Source organism: Poecile atricapillus, chromosome Z, assembly GCF_030490865.1.
Source record: "Poecile atricapillus isolate bPoeAtr1 chromosome Z, bPoeAtr1.hap1, whole genome shotgun sequence".
Classification (NCBI taxonomy): Eukaryota; Metazoa; Chordata; class Aves; order Passeriformes; family Paridae; genus Poecile; species Poecile atricapillus.
In genome coordinates this window covers 17,768,322-17,785,323 of record NC_081289.1, presented here as the reverse complement: position 1 = coordinate 17,785,323, position 17,002 = coordinate 17,768,322, and the positions used below count along the sequence as shown (strand labels likewise).

The 17,002-nt window shown below is 45.6% G+C and overlaps 1 protein-coding gene across 4 annotated transcripts in view; it reads left to right on the top strand.

Annotated features, from left to right (window-relative positions):
* Positions 1–17,002, top strand: part of LOC131592780 (DENN domain-containing protein 2A-like) — a 71,310-nt gene that overhangs the window by 2,599 nt on the left and 51,709 nt on the right. Inside the window, exon 1 of one of the 4 annotated variants that reach the window (XM_058864529.1) lies at positions 2,169–2,182. The exons of 2 other annotated variants lie outside the window; for them this stretch is intronic. The gene's annotated coding sequence lies outside the window, so the exon portion shown is untranslated. Of the gene's footprint in view, positions 1–2,168; positions 2,183–16,352; positions 16,372–17,002 lie in introns of those variants that run through there. One more of the 4 variants, XM_058864528.1, reaches the window with a different exon arrangement.

Here is a 17,002-nt window from a genome sequence, read left to right as displayed (position 1 = left end):
ATTCAAGTCTGGACAGTAAATGAGTGATCCTGGCTTTGCTTAGACACAGCTCAAATAACATTGTATCTGAGTTATCTGTAAGCACCTTTTTACAGCACAAACCAGGAAAAGAGTGTTTTCTTGACTGTGGCTCTGAAGTGCAGTGGAAAAGGCAGTAGCATGTTGATCTTGCTAATGGGATTTTTTTTCTGGTCTTCACCTTGGAGATGCTTTATCAGCTCCTGGAAACTGAAGCAGAGGCTGAAATGTGAGGATCTACACGACATTTGGGGACGGCTTTAGCCCAGGTTTTAGTGAAGATGACCACATGACTGAACTCCCAGCTTCATGTGCTTTTGAAATGTAGCTTCTGCAGGGGCCTTGGTTGACCTTGAAGTGGGTGCCTGAGACAATCTAGAGTCCCTGGAGTCTCTGACCTCTACATCCTGGGATTTCAACTGAGGCCTGTGTCCTTTGGTGGAAGGCTAGCACTGAGCAGGCTGAGAACCAATTCAAGGTCTCTGTATATAAAGCGCTAAAAGGCATCATCACTGTCTTAAATAAATATTTGAGGTTCTATAGGCTGGTTCTATTCAAGATCTCTCACAGCCTTTACATGGTTCAGTTGCGTCAAAGTGCTCTGTGTCTGCGGGCATGGCACTGATGAGGTGAAAGTCATAATTCCCCAGGCCTTTCTTGATCAAAGCAGTGGATACTTACCTGCCACTTGTGTAAGTTTTCACCAGTTCATATCTTTCAGTGAGCTGGGAGCTCAGTGGGAACTCATGGCAGCAAGACACCCACCTTTGGGGCTCTGCCATCAGGATGGTCCAGTCCCTGCTGTGCTGAGACAGCTCTGAGCTGCTCTGAACCCTATGATGTGGTTCCAGCCCGTCATCCTTGCAGTTGCTCACAGAGGCTGTGCTCTTGGGATAATCCTGGCATGATGGCTGGGGTGCTCCTGTGCTGAAACACAGGAATACAACTCCCCTGAGTTTGCACTGCTGTGAGGTAAATACATTGCCTAAACATTTTCTGGGCAAATGCGGGGTCCTGTGTGTGCGCAACAAAAACCCCAAAAGGGAGCTCATGGGAAATCTTCCTTGCAAGAAGTTTGAAACACTGTGACTCCTTTCTTTTATGCTGATAACAGGTATTGAGGGCATAATTTCTATCTTTTTTGAAAATAGATACCTTCAGCTTTACCTGTCCCATGGTAAAGCTGAAGGAAGTCAAGCACAGTTAGAAGGGCAGAGGCTTGAAAGAGTAATGTCGTGCTGGAATGAATGCTGTGAGTGCTGGTGTAATCTTCATTCTTTGCTTCAGTGCTTTTCCCCCTCCCCAGGTTAGGGAAACCAGCTGCAACTGGCATAGTGTTACTTTCAAGGATTTAGGAAAGCAAATGCAAGATTTAGTGGTGATTTAAGGTCAGTTTTTACTGACTAAACTTGTTAGGAGCTGATATGTCTGAGGCCTTCTTAGGGCAGGATTGTCATCCCAGTGCTGGGGCACTGCCAGTTAGGTTTGCTTGGGGTCTTCTGGTTCTCTTGTTTTTAATGTCTGGTGCAAACAAGAATTTGGCTTGACTGTTTTACCTGCATGTGCTGTTACACATGACCTTTGCTGAATGTGAGATGCATCTGTGTCTGCCTTCTAACAAGCAATTCCTTGGCTGGGGTAAAGGCTCAGGCTGCTCACTGGGAGCAGGAGGGCCAGGAGGGGAAATGTTTGCACTGCAGCCAAGCTGCTGTGTCCTGCCTGGGCAGGAGCTGCTGGTCCTCAGTCCCCCTTGCACTGCAGGCAGAGCTCTGGCTCAGCCCTGTGCTCCTGGGCTGGGAACTGGCAGTGTTTACGTGATGAAAGGGAGCAGAAGATGGCTTTTCCTGAGCTCTGCTTTTGCCCATACATGTGCTGGCCCAGGGCCAGAATGGAAACTCTGTCCTCATGAGTTGAGAGAGGGAGATGGGAGGAGCGAGAGATGAAGAGGGGCCCAGAAGCAGAGGGAGTTAAAATAAAAACACCAGCTCACATAGAGAAAAGCCTGTAACAGATGGCCCTGGCCATGCACTGGGTTCTTCATGCAGTTGGTTCCACATGCAGTGCTGACAAGACCTCACCTAGAAGCCTGAGTGATGGGCCTGGACCACTTTGAGATGTGCAATGGAAGATCAGAGTAAAAGGCAAAAGGAGGGAAGCTAGACAGGTACACCAGGTGTGGTTCAGCCCTCTCTGATGGTGATGCCTGAAGTGGACTCTGGGACTTGCTGCTGCTGGTGCTGTGCCACTAATAAGGCAGGTGCTGCCATGTGAGCCATTGTAGGAGCACTGCTTTGTTTTCAAGTGTGGCATCCTTTAACTGTGGCCAGTCTTGCCTCCCCTATAAAATAGCACTGCTAATGCTGGTGGAGGTTTGTTCCACTGCTCTCATTCCCTCTAGAATATATGCAGCACAGAGCTATTGATCTGAATGGAGCCTGGTGTAAATATAGGTTCTGCCAGGAGGTGCTGTATTTTCCAATGCCCTTCTCCTCATCAGGCATCATGGTAAGTAATCAGATTGGCTGAACAGTTCAGTATATGAAGTGCTGACCTTGCTTGGAAAGGTTTTGCCTTGGTAGGATATCTGTGCAGGAGACTGTGCCTGGCAGAAAAGCTGGTCTTGGGAGAAGCACTCACAAAAGCTTTACTCTGAGCTCATTTGAAAATCTGTCCCAGACACTTAAAATGTCAAGAGCTGATGATGTTTAAGGGAAGCTTGAGTGGGGAAAGGTGCCACCTCACTTGGAAGTGGTTGAAGGAGTTCTGGATGAGACCCTGCCAGACCTAGAGACTCCTGATCCTACAGATCCCAGAGAGCAGATGGCTCCTGACCAAGTTCAGGCACTTAAGTTGTGTTTCCAGAAACTTACTGGGGACTCTGGCAGTCCACTGGGGAGACTGTTTCAGGGGGCAAGGACTTGCTGTTCTTTGTAATCAGAGCCACTTTAAATAGCTGGATGCTCTGTGTTTTAATTAGATTTCCCTTTGGGAATAAAAGTGGTGAAGTGTTTCTGCGATCCTGCCATTTAAACATTCTGTACTGTGCCCCCAGTCTGGCAAATCATTTAGGCAGACACGTAGGTCTCGGTGCATGCTTAAATCCACCCATCCAAGTGCTTTGGCTCCCAGTGCAGGACATCATTCCTGCTCTGGGAAGTTTGGAACCGGACTTCACGCAGCCTAATTGGAGGTAGCAATATGCTTTGAGCATAGACTTAAAATTAAGCATGTGCTTAAGTGTTCTCCTCATCACAAGAGGTCTCTCACTCACCCACATGTATTCTGTAGAATCATTTTGTATTAGCAGCACTCTTGAACGTGGATTTTCTCTTCTTACCCTGCAAGGCCCTTGCCAAGCGCTTGCTGATAAGCCCTGTTGCTGTGAGCAGTTCAGGTGAGATGCTGTCACAGGCCTGGTATTTTGGCAGCATTGTGGATAGGCACGCATGTGTGAATGATTAAATCAACCCATCGGGGTGTCATCTGGAGAGGAACAAATGCTGAGCTTGCTTTGCAGGCGAGGGGGGAGGATGAGATCCCGCTCTAGTTTTTGCTGAAAGCTTTTCCCCTCTGCAGATGTGCAGCTGCTGCAGCTCTCTGCCAAAAGGCGGCCGTGACTTTCAGAGCTGGGGAACGTGCACACATCTGTTTGCAGAGGAGAGCAGCAAAGGGGCTCGGCTCTCCTGTCCCAGGGGATTATGTCCTCGTGATAGATGGTGCTGACTGTCATGGAGGGAAATGGCAAATTTCACGGGACACTGAGAGGGCACTTCATAAATACGAGTTTGCTTGCTGGTGTCAGCCAAATGCCACCTTTCTAAATTAAAAAGGAAAGAGCTTCCAGAGACTTTTCAGACTATTGGAGATTTCTCTTTAAAAGCATTAAGCCCCTGCAGAAGATGTGTGTTTTCTACATGCAAAAATACAATGTGTTTCAGCTGCAAAGGATGCTGTGATCCCAAAGGCTTCACAGGGCTTTTGGGTAAGAGTTGAGTCTTAGGTTATCCAGAGCTCAGAGTGGCTTAGTAGCAAAGAGAAATAAATGCCCCTTACTAAAACTGAGACGGAAGTCTCTGCACCAGCACATGTAGCCCTTCAAAAATTAGCATTCTGCCAAAACCAGACCCTGGAGCATCCTCCACTATCTACTGATCCATGAGGGCTTTTTCCTTGAATTCAGAGTTTGGGATTAAGTAACTCAGAATTTGGTTTTCCCTGCCTTGACATGCTAGGCTGCATGTACAGCAATCCCCAGTCAAATTCTACAAGACAATTTGTTACTGTAAGGAAATGTGTAAGATATTGAGCTTTTTCCAGATGATGTCAGAAGCCCTGATCTATCTGGCTCTTGTTTCTCAGCTTTGTCAAACTCTTGAGAGAAGCCTGAGAGGTTTTCTACTGGGAAACCAACACATGGTAACTGCTTTTGCATCAGATTTCTGTCTCTGTTCCCTGAGATAACTGTGAGTGACTCCAGGTTGAAGTTTTGCCATGGTGTCACCTCTCACATAACAACCCTGTACTTGTGGTGGTGAAGGATACTGACAGCTATTGCTTCTTAGTTTGTGCTAAACCTTGCCCCATCAGTGTCCTCTTGTTTGCACAGCAGGAAACTTTCCTTATAGAATGATTTAGCTTACTCAAATTCAGTGGGAAACCAAGGTTTTGCCCCTGTTAAATTCATAAATTACTCCATTAGTCAAAGACAATTTTGAGTATATTTCAAGGAAAATTAGGATCACATCTAAAAGGCACAAATTTCATAAAATGTTGTCAGAATTTGTTGAGGTGGTTTTTTGGTTGCTTGGTTAATAGTTTATTCTGACATGTAATAAATACATTGCTTCAGTTCCACGTGCTTAATGTTTATTTGCATGGGGTAAAATCATTTTTCTCATCCAAAGTAATCTGGAAACATTATCAGAAACAGGAACTTGATGTTTTAGAGCAGTCAAGGACTCCAGCTGACCAGCAACCACTGCAGGAATACCAATTCAATCTTTTTCTGTCCTTCAAACCAGTGTTCCCAGAAGTCTAACCCAGTCCCTCTCACCATTCAAATTCAAAACAGCCTTACATTAGAATTTTACTATTATTACCATTATTTTATTTTTAACAAAATCAACTAGACAAGACTGAATTTGGAAGGGACCCACAGTGGTCATCTTGCCCAGCTGCCTGACCGCTTCAGGGCAGAAGGTGAGGCATGTTATTTAGGTCATTGACCAAATGCCTTTTACACAGTGACAGACATGGGACACTGACCACCTCTCTTGGAAATCTGTTCCAATGTTTGGCCACCCTCTGGATAAAGAAATGCCTCCAAATATCCAGTCTGAACCTCCCCTGCTGCAGATTTGAGCCATTCCCACGTGTACTATCACTGGGTAGCAGAGAGAAGGGCTGAGCATCTTCCTGTGCACTTCCCCTCCTCAGGAAGCTGTAGAGAGCCTTGAGGGGTGTTTTATTTTTTCTTCAGGCTAGTGATCAAGATCTGCTTTTTGAAAAATCAAGCCTGACCTTGGATTACATTGAGGTTTTTTTTCTCTGCCTCTTTCTCTCTTTCCCTGCAAACAGGTAATCACCAACCCATTCTTTTTTTCCTGACAGACTTCAGCAGATTCAGCTGTTTCACTGTCTCTGTTGCACATGTAATTTTTTTTTTTTAATATGTAAACAATGGGGTATTTTTAATGTAGATTTTGGTGTGATTTGCTTTGAAATCCTTGAATGCAGAATTAAGCAGAAGAATGTATAATGCACCTTTTCTTAAGCAGTAATTTGACAGGTTCAGCATGACTTGGTGATACAGTGATGAAGCACAGAAAGACCTGTGTGGATGAGGTTACCCAGAAGAACAAGGTGATATCCCTGTCATTGCTCCGTTAACTTAAGCTGAGCAATGGCCTCAAAGTGAAGTTAGGAGGTTTTTTTATGCTTTGGAAGGAATTTTATGATATTGGTTTTTCAGTTTCACAATTGAATAAAAAAAATATATTTAACTACTTGGAGAAAGGTGGCAGGGTAGCCCCATCTATTTTCTTCCCTTCTTTTTTCCTTCAGTAAAATAAATAGGAAGGAGAGAAAGCCTAAATAGTGTTTCAGCTCCTTGTAAAGGAAGGGTTTAACACACACCCCCTCAGTTTAGCTAAATTTTGGTAAGTAATGTCATTCAGTAAGGAACCTGACTCTTGTAAACTTCCTTCAGATTACCTTAAATGTTTTCTTGGAAGTTTCTCTCTGTTGGGTTTGGGGTTTTACGGGGGCATACTGAATTTAGATCAAACTTGGCAAAAATTATTTAAGTTAGTCAGAAACCACAAGTAATTTACTCATCCAGCAACACTCAAACCTGTTTGTGATTCATGCAAATTGAATTGCTGAGACCATGCAGCTGCATTTCAGGTATGTGAGTGCATCTTGACCAGATAAATTATTTTCAGGAGCATTTCTGATCAGGTAAGAGAAACAGGCACTTTTACACTGTGGTTCAGAGTTTGTGAGATGCTGCTTCAGGTGGAGAGAGTACTTTTAGAGCATAAATCGCCTCTTGGGAGCATTCTTAGTTTTATATGATAACTATATTTGCAAACACTGTGCGTCTCTAATATTCTTTGTGCTTGGGAAGGCGTATAAGTAAAGGTAACTTCTTGCTAACCTATTTTCAGGGCTGAAATTTCTCCTGTGTCTTACTTATCATTTTAAAATTAATTCAATGAACCCACTTAGGGAAGATTTTTATTAAGTGGATGCTGTGCAGTCTGAGCATTTGAGTTATTGCATGCAAAAGAGATGGCAAGAAGAATGCCTACTTGAATGCCAAACATTTTTCTTACCAACCAAGAAGTAAATCAAGTGGAGTATTACTTAATCTCTTCTTGTTCATCTTCAAATAGAAGAAAATATTTGGGGAATTTCCCCTAAAAACCAAGTTTAGGTTTAATTTTCCAGTTATGTCTGTAGACATTCTGTTTTCAGTAAAGAAAATACAATTGTTATCAAATATCACATTGTATTCAACTGCAGATAACTGAGGCAGCACTGGGCAGCTTCTACCTTTGTATAAAGAATGTGGTTATGGTGAGGAATATCTTAAAAAATATAATCTAAAAGAGGGGAGATTTAGATTAAATGTCAGGAGGAAATTCCTTATTGTGAGGCTGGTGAGGCACTGCAGCAGGGTTCCCTGTCCCTGGATGTTGTGGGTGCCCTGTACCTGGAAATACTCAAGACCAGGCTGGATAGGCTTCAGGCAGCCTGATCTAGTGAAAGTTGTCCTTGTCCATTGCAGATGGTCCTTAGGGTTCCTTCCAACCCAAAGCATTCTGTGATCTAACTGGACTGTTCACAGAGTATTTAATCTATGGAAAATGTGCATTTGCTGCAATGGCCATCTTCTACAGAGGAGAAAAAAAATAAACATTTACAGACTGCCTCTTTCCTAAGCCAGATCTCCAAAGCTGAGTGTGCAACACTGATGTTTTGGGACAGTGGGGGTGGAAATTTCGCAGAGGAACTTGCAAATCATCGGGGCGCTATACCAGGTGGGTCACTCTAGTGCTGGCCCTCTGCCATGGGAGACCTCATCTCTTGCCCTGCAGGAAACCTTTCCATTTTTTTAACATCACATGAGAACCTGTAAGAGTTGTCCCACCCCATCCAAAGAGGTTTTATGGACTTGAGCAGAGGGGGCTATGTCTCTGTAGGTACATCTGTGTTGGGGCTGAGCCAGAATTAGGTGAATGTGGAGGGCGAAATGGAAGCCACACCAAAATCACTGCCATCACCTTCGGTGCAGCTGGGATTTCCCCTTGCACTGGACTGGAATTGGCATCTTTATGAGCATTTTAGATGGAAGGGGATGATGAGGTTTATTGAACAGTTCAGGGGACAGGGCTTCTGCAAAGGGTTTGACTCCAAAAGATTCCTGCTCTGATATTTTGTTCTGGGTCTTATAAAACGTGCCCCTTGTGAAACGCAGTCAGTGCTGGCTGCTTTGTAGTAATGAGTTTTTCCTGTGCACAATAAACAGTATCAAGGCCCAGTCCAGCACAACATCCAAACATTTGGGTGGAGTATGCCCTGGTGGTTACCCTGGAATACAAAACTTGGATGCACATTCTCTGGGTTGGAAGCTTATGTACAAATAATGCTCTTTCACTTGTGAGATAAGGACTGATGGAGACAATTGTACATGGGTCCTCTGCTTTTGCTCCATTATCCTGCAGTGTGATGTATGTCAAAGAAAGTAAACAATGGAAATTGAAGTCCTTTATGTATGTACTGGCTTTAGCACATCCCTTGGAAGAGAGCAGTGAACATGTGCTTGTTTGATAACTCTCCAGTTTCCAGGTTTTCTGCTTCAAGAAGCCCAAAGGAATGCTTCAGCAAAGGAAAAAAACCAAATCTTCCAAATAAATGCTTTCAATATTTCCCACTTTTGTTTAGTAGTTGGTTGGTTGGTTAGTTTTTAATTTAGTTATGAAATAACTTTAAGCTTTTCAAAAATTTGTACCCTGATCTCTCTGAAAGTGGAATGAAATTGGGAAGAAAATATTTTCCTTTTCTAAGAGTGAAAATTTACAGCACTCATCAGTATTTGCCAAGGCAGCCTCATTGGTGGATTCACAGCTTCCCTAATAGCTTCCATGGAGCTGTTGAGGTTTGTTAGGCACTGCAGAATGACTAGGGACAAAAGACAGTGGAAATGTGTTAGAGATAGCATAATTTTGTATCTTGTTTTGGCAGCTATTTTTTACTGCTTCCTTGCTGATCAGTTGGAGGAAGGCAAAAAAGTATCACTTGGGGAGGAAAATGTCTAGTTATAATGTTTTGAAAGGGATTTTTTGTTGTTATTTTCCACAGAGAAAATGAGAGTGATTACTCACTTTTACAGTAATTCATGGTCTGTTATGATAGGATAATCCAGGTTTGGAGGGATTACAGGAGTCCTGTACTCCAGCCTCCTTCTCAGATAGGTTCAGGTTTGAGCTCAGACCGGATTGCTCAGGGCTTTGGTTGGGTCTTGAAAACCACAGGGCTGTTCCAGGGCTCTATTTTCCTCATGGTGAAAAGAGCTCTTTCAGCCTCATAGTGAAAAAAATATTTTCATCAAGTCTCTGTGTTCCCTCTCATTTTGTCTCTCATCCCACCAAGAGAGAAACAACCAAGGAATTTGCTTCAGGTCACACACCGTGCTACACCAATGGTTTTGTTTTTATGAGAAAAAAAGAAAGAATATATATATTAAAAAGTCACAACAGAATGTGGAAACCTGTGTCGTGTCTCTGAAAGGGCCTGGGCATACACGTGTCATTTCAGATCTGACCTGGACATGCTGAGTTTTACAGCATCACTGTGTCAGTCTGTCCTCCAAGCTGCCAGATGTGAAGGAGCTCTTTAGACATCTGTAGATTAATTACTTCTTCTGGAAGTTCCCTTTTCAGGACTGTGATCTGTTATCTGAGACATCTCCCACGTTAGCAAGCTCTGCCAGCTCTGTGGAGCTGGATCTGGCACCTGGTGAGAAGCAGAGTTTACGTAGGTGCACGAAGGTGCACAGAAATGTGCTCTTTATTTTCCCAGCCATACCTAGACCCGTCTCCTGTTGCAGTCAGCAAAAAAGGAATGTGTGATTACAATTCTTTGAAAATTGTACGCTGCTTCTCCAGTCACGGGATCATTTAGATTGGCAGAGACCTCCAAGATCATGGAGGCCAACCATTAACCTAAAGCTGCCAAGTCCGCCACCACACCGTGTCCCTAAGCGCCACATGAATACAGTGTGGAGCTAATTCAGTCAAAGCTGGGACTTATTTGGGAGTTAAAATAAAGAGATGGAATTGCAAGTGTAAGTGCAAGCCTAGTAGGAATGTTTGTTTAAAAAAAAAATCTGATCCTCAGTTATGAAAATTGGTCTTAAACTTCAAAGTCATGTAGTCGCTTTTGAAAATCTTACCCTTCCTATTTTACCTCTTTCTTTCTTTGCCTGAGGCTTTACTACCACAAAAAAGTGGCAGAGGAATGTGCCACCAAGCCATCACAATGTTTTGCCAGCATTTTTGCCTGACCGTACCAGGAGATCAGATCTTTCCTGCCCTCTCTTACCAAGTTTTATGATGAGAAGCTGTATGGAAGCCTCTGGGGCATAATGTATGGCTTATTAATTGATAATGTATGGATGGTTACCTGCAACAGGCTGGCTCCCTGTGCTCTGCCCTTTGCTGGGATTGGGGAGCCTTGGGAGAGCAAAGGGTTGCTCCTGGCGTTGTTTTGTGCTCAGGTTGCCAAATTCCTGCTTATGGAGAGGGTGTGGGCGGACAAGCAACACAGTGATGTGAGTTGATTTTCTCTCTGTGTCACTTTCTTGTCTGGGTTGTCGGTGCTGGGGAACCCTTGTGCTGCTCTCCCCAGGCCATCGCCCTCCAAACCCCGTCCTGTACTTGGGATCGCCCTGCCAGGGGGAAAGAATCAAACCGCATGTGAAAGGCTGGAGGAGGAAGAGGAAGAGCAATTTTTCCCTAGGATCTGGGGGTTTTGGTAGGGCCTTTATTGGCCGTGAGTGCAATGACCGCCTAACCACAGGGGCCAGTCTGGCTCCCTCCCCCTCGCTTCCTCTCCCTGGCAAGGCGAAGTCACTCAGATTTCCTCCCAGCACGGGCGGATGGATGGCGGCTCTCGGCTACATTCCTCTCAATACAAAAGGAAAGGAAAAACTGCTCTCTGCACGGGCAGATGGCCGACTGTTTCCTGGCAGCTCCGCTCCGCTGTCCTTTTTCCCATTGTCCTGACACAAACACTCGCACACACGCACGCACACACCCACCGGGAGCAGCTTTCCTCCTGGAAAAATAAATAAATGCAAGCCCAGAGGTTTATTCCTCCTTGGAGCTGTGTGAGCCTCCTCCTCGTGACGGCTGAACCTTGGGCAGCTCACGTGCTGCCTGGCCCTGCTGTCCGCTCGGGAAGGCTGGGCGAGGGGATGATGTGGTTGGGAGAATTCCATAAATAATAAGGTCAGCAATGAACAGATTCTGCCTTTGTGATGGCCAAGATGCGTGGGAGAGTGAGGGTAAGGGCAAAGAGGAGGTTGAACAAGACAGAGGGAAGCAGGGTCTCCTGAAGCGAAAAGCAATCTGTGGGTGACTGCTTGAGCTCAGAAGGCTTGATAGAGACAGGCTGTAGTGAAAGGTCACAGACCCGGAGTGGGCACAGGAAGGTCTCATGGAGCATGCAGATGCTGCCCCAAGGTTGCAGTGATGGACACTTCAGGAAGCTGTGTGCTAAATCCTCATCACGAGGGACAAGAGTCAGCATCCTGCAGGGTGAAGGCCACCAAAGGAGAGATTTGCTGAGGCTCCATTTATCTCCCTGATGATAACTTATTTTGGAAGAAGTTGAGGTTCTTCATTTTAATGCTCTCATTTCCTTTCTGAATGTGAGACCATTTGTCTTCCTGCCAGGAAACTCTTTGCAGAGTTCCTCCTCGAAGGGACCTCTTTGGGTCTCATTTATGTTAGAATAGCAGAGATTATCTCACCACATCAAAAATGAATTTCAGTGTGGTTCATGAGCTGAACACTGTTTTTTAGTGACAGGTTGTTTCCTATGCTGTCAAATGTCTGGGTTTCTTATAAGCATAATAACCCTGAATTCTTTCCGATTCTTTTACACTAGAAGTGATTTACTGGTGTAGTAGGACTGGAATGTTTGTAACACAGCACTCCTATTAGAGGAGGGAAATGCACCCACATCAGCTGTGGTAGAAGTGAGTATTTGAAGTGAGTATTTGCCAATTTATTTTTGACTTTGTTGGAACCTGAAGCCAGTTCCACTGCATCTGCTGGAATCCTCTCTCTGTGCGGCTGATAGAGGATTCTGCTGGCAGATGTGTGCTTGTGTGAATCTGGTCCATATGTCTTTTGTTTTATTCTGTATTGACCACAGTCATCTTCTCTGTGGGTAGTTTCAAAGCCAAGCAAACCAGGTACGGATCACCATCTCCAGTGATGTAATCTGCAGGCAAGGATACACCCCCAGTGTCTTCTTCAGCCTTGACTTCAAGTAACTGAATTTTCATTCATTAGGCTGCAAAGCAGAAGCAAATATTATCACCCCTTCAAAGGGGATGAGCAACTTCACTGTGTGCACACATACACTCACACAATACCTTAAACACAGGGAGACGATCTAGTAATGCCAGGAACTGTCCCAAAGGGTTGTCCTCCAATCCTGCCTTCACTTCCCAGGGTCTTGCTTTCCTCATCTGGAATCACAGGGTTTTTTCAATCTTTTTTTCATTGCTTCCTTGTAGAAAGCATAGCCTGAAACACATAATTCCATTAAGCATTGCAATCATTTTAGCAGCCAGATTGGAAAATACTGAATCATTCTCTTCCTTACCATGTGAATTTTTTCTTACTATTTGTTAACCTATCTGCAGGAGTTAAGACTCATCGTGTCTCTAAGCAGTCATACTTGTCACCAGGATGAAAAGCAGTATTTACCTTCTATGCATGCAGGACTAAATATGTGACTGGGGGCAGTAAATTAGAAAAAGAGTGTTTGTTTTTTTGTCAGGGTCATGAAACATCCTACTGCTAACCCTGAAAATGCTGTGTTTTTCAGCTGAGGGTGTGTCTGCCTGAAGGAAACTGAAGTCGAATACCCTTTGAGTTGTTTTTTACTGTTTGTTATGTGTTTAGAGGGAGGAACAAAGAGAAAATAAGACAATGGGAAATGTGGAACAATCTTAATAATAGTGGGTGCAACGAGCCCCACCTTTAACAGAAGACAATTCATTGTGAGACCCTGTTTTCGATTACTGTGTTCAGGTCAAGATTTTATTTTTGTTTCAGTCTGCACTTTTCCATGCTGAGCATTGCCTCTGGCTGAATTACTTTTGAAAACCTTTAGCCAAAATGGTTCAGCTGTTTCAGTGTGAAGCTTGGGGAGAAAATTGTTGCTGCTTCCTCTGTGTTTGAAAAGAAAAATGAGGCTTTTCTTTTGCTAAAACGTATCTTATGCTTTGAAACAAAAGTGCTGTTTGGATCAGGAATTTGTCCTTTCCTGAGTCATCTCTACCCTAACTTTTCCAGGGCTCTGTGGGAAGAAAGTTTCAGCTCATGGTCAGCAGAGGTTTTTAGAGCTGCCTTGTTACCAGATGTGCTGTTCTTCCAGCTCCCAGTGTCAGGCAGGTGATGCTGGTGGTGTCCCTATGGAGCTTGACCTACAACCTTCAGCAAATGATCAGTGGAGGGAAGTAGTGGACAAGAGATGAGTGTAGTTTCTCAAGGGTCCATCTGCTTTAGTACAGAATAAGGATGGTCTTGGGATGAAGTTGAGACCCGGCGTGACCCCCTAATATTGCCCACAGCAGGTTCTGCTGGCTCCCTCTTCTCACTGCTGAGGGTTAACTTCTTTACAAGCAGAGTCTTGTTGCCAGCCCTGGCAAGGGGGATTGGAATTCAATTCAAGGCCCCTTCCAGCCCAAATCATTCTATGATTCCTTCCATGTGCTTCAGTGATCATTAGGTTCTCCCAGACAGGTGACTGATGTTGCTATCTGAGCAGAAAACTTTCTGCTTCCCCTGCCTTTTATTTCTTTGCTGGTTTAGGGGGTCAAACCAGGCAGCTTGTGAGCTCGTCCTATCTTGGAAGGGCTTTACAAGCATTGGAGCTGATACAAAGCAAAAGCAAGAAGGGAAGAAAAAAGTAGGCACACCCTTAGTCAATGGCAACCATCAGATGTGATCAGGCATGTCTTTTACCAAGGGCAGGGATAGAACCACCTTGCTGGCAGCCAAAGGAGGAGCAGGGCAAGCCTTGAACCATCCTTTCAGTTAGGTTAAAGACATATAAGCAGGCAGAGTTTGCTCTGTGTGCTTAGAGAGGGAGAAGGTCAGTAGACCAAATTATATCACAGAATTAAAGGTATGTCATAACACCCAGCACAGCTCTACTGGACACGGTGCATTCCTGCATTCCTGGCATTGCAGAGTTGTTCCCCTGCAAAGGCAGAGGTTGTGATGCATCAGTTCTACTTGGGGTCTTTGAAAATACTGATTGTTCTGACACACAGGTTCCCTTGACCCCCTTGTAAGCTCTGTGGTGTAAGATATGATAGATCAAAGGGAAAAGTTAGAATGGAGTGGGGAGAGGGGAGTAGGAGGCTGTGTGGGATCTGGCTCTAAAAGATATTGTAGGAGCATGTCACTTCCCAGTCACTGGTCCTTCATCAATACGTTTTGCGTAAGTTTATCCTGCTTTTTTTGTCTTTAACAAATTACTTGGCCCTGATTATCTAGAATTGTCTACAATTAGGATCCCATTATATGTGTGATGAACTGAGCAATCCTGCTGTTGGTGTCTTCAGTCTTCATGAGATTCACGTAGCCAGGACAATCAGTGTCTGCAAAGAGGTCACCTTGCCCTAAGCTGACTGTGCCCAGCACAGGATAGCAGAGGAGCTGAGGTGGGAAGGCTCCTCTGGAGGTGGTGAGTACAGCGCCATACTCACAGTGTGGTCATGTAGAGCAGCTTGTTCGGGACATTGTCCGGTTGGGTACTGGGTATCTCCAGGGTAAGAGCCTCCACCATCTCTCTGGTCTTGGTCACCTTCTTGGTAAAAAGGTTTTTCCTCATGAGTGAGCTGATTGACGCTTTTCATGCACTGAGAAGCCCTGCTGCTGTGGAGGCGGCCCATCTGCAGGACTGACCAGGAGAGGAAAGAAGAGGACTTTGTGTAAGTTGTCTGAGGAGAAACTGTTTGGGCTGTCAGCAAAAGATGGCTCATGGCATGTGTTGTGGAGCTCAAGTTTGAGAAAACCCATGCCTTGCTGCTGGGTTGGTGTTGGGCGCCTCAAGTCTGGGACTCCTCCACTGTAAGCATTCACCAAGGGAGCCTCTCCTGGGTCTTGTTGCCCTTCTCAGCTCTGGCTGCACCCTGGCTTGGCTCATGTCCTCCCGGCTAGGCACAGGTTCACTCCCTGAGGTTACACTCTGCCAGGGACCTCAGGAAGGCAGCGTGTTTGTGCTGGGAAAATGGACACTGCCTGCTGCTGGGGCTGTGCACGGGGACCATGCAGTGGCTGTGTGTGTGTGTGTGTGTGTGTGTGTGTGTGTGTGTGTGTGTGTGTGTGTGAGCACAGGCACGCATCCTCATGCCGGCTTCTTCCCCCAGAGGAAAACAGGCTCCAAACAGAGCAAGGGCTGGGGGAGGGAGCCTTGAAGACTTTAACTGTTGGCTTCCCCTTACTCATGTTTTTCCTGTTAGTGTTTTGTCTTCTTGGCATCCTTCCTGTTCGTTATATGTGGATATATGTTATATATTGTTGCCTCCTTGTTGCTGTCTCTATGCTGCACCCTTTGTTGCGTAAAGGAGAAGGGAGGCGTGACTTGTAGGCTTTGGCTGCTCGGAGTTACTCAGGTTTCGAGCACCGAGAAGAAACACTACATGTCCTTTTTCTTCTTGGAGGACAGTTGGATCAGCCCCAGGTTGCTCCTGTTGCTCTGAAGCCATGCTGTGCATATGTGGCAAGTGGCTAGCATCCACTTGTGGACATGGATGAAATTTTCGGGAGGCACAAAGGAAACCTTGAGATATGGCCTCCAGCACACAGCAAGGGTAATACCCATCCCCCAAACCACCTTTGAGGTGTGCTTGGTTTATTCCCCACAAACAAAACTTCAAAGAAGGGAGGCCTGGGAGGCTTGCTGCCATCACTGCCTGACCTTCTCAGGGACGAGGCTCCTGGTGTGTGACCTGTGTGCAGTTCTGATAATATCCACCATGGGGCCTTTGCACTCCCATGCCTTCTGTCGTTGTCTGCTGACTGCACCAAGTGTGCTGGGCAAAGCTGGTGTCTTCCTCTCCCTGGAGGTGTTCCTCTGGAAGCCTTCTCTGCCCTTGAGGGTGGGAGTGTTTATTCACTGGTTTTATTCACTGGTTGCTCTGGAAACATCGTGTAGTATCCCGTGCCCTGAACCAGATGTGCATACTCCAAAAGCGTTTGGATCGGAAGTGGGGAAGAGGGCACTGGGGAAGGGGGGCGGGAGGAAAACTTAAATTAGAAGAAAGCCAAACAGCTATTGCTGGAGACAGATGATTACAGCTCATGTCAAGGCTGTTTCCTGCATGCCAATGATAGATCAGTAAACAAACGCCTCTTTGCGAACACAAAGCAGGCAGGAACTCTGTTTGGAAGAGAGAGGTCGGGGTAGGTCTCACTTCACTTGGTAGCAGGAAGCCCCTATCACATGGCCCTGGGAATTGTGAGGCCGGGTGCATGTGGGAGATACGCCGAGAGGCTTCTGCTGGGAGACTTCACATCCTTCCCAGGGTCCAGCCAACAGGTTTGAGAGCTCCTTCCCCTCCCTCTTTCCTCCCACCTCCTCCCCTGTCCTTCCTTTCCCCGTTTAATTTTGAAACACTATCAGATGACTGCTTTGTTCCCCCAAACAATGGCAGGGAGTAAATTGCAGTGGCAAGGTTCTCCAAATGGGGCTCAGTATCTTCTCTCCCCTTTCATGGCCTTGATGTCCTGCTCCAGGATGTACGTGCCAGGTGCAGTGGCCTCAGGCTCGGTTCTATGGAGCTCTGCCTCCCATTGGTAGTAGAAAGTTCTTGTGTGGCTTTTGGAAAAAGCAGCAACCTGTCAATTAGTACCAGCTTGATGGGTGTGTGTATGTCCTCCTTGGGTCTCCTGCTAAGTGAGCTCAGCCCTGCTTGTTTCTTCTAGGCAGTTTATAGAGCAGTTGTGTGGGGTCACATCCTGCTTTGTCACAAACTCTCAGTGAGCTGTAGCAGGTCATAGAGATGCTCCAAAGGGCCTGAGCCAGCACACAGAGTAGTGTGTAGTTGATTTTAGGAGAGATGTGGGCGGTCAGGAGGGACAATGGTTTCTTTTGCCTTTCACAATAAACCGTCGTGTTAGCTTTGGGTGCCTTGTGGAGCCAAAACTTGGAAAACAAAGGTAGATGTTGT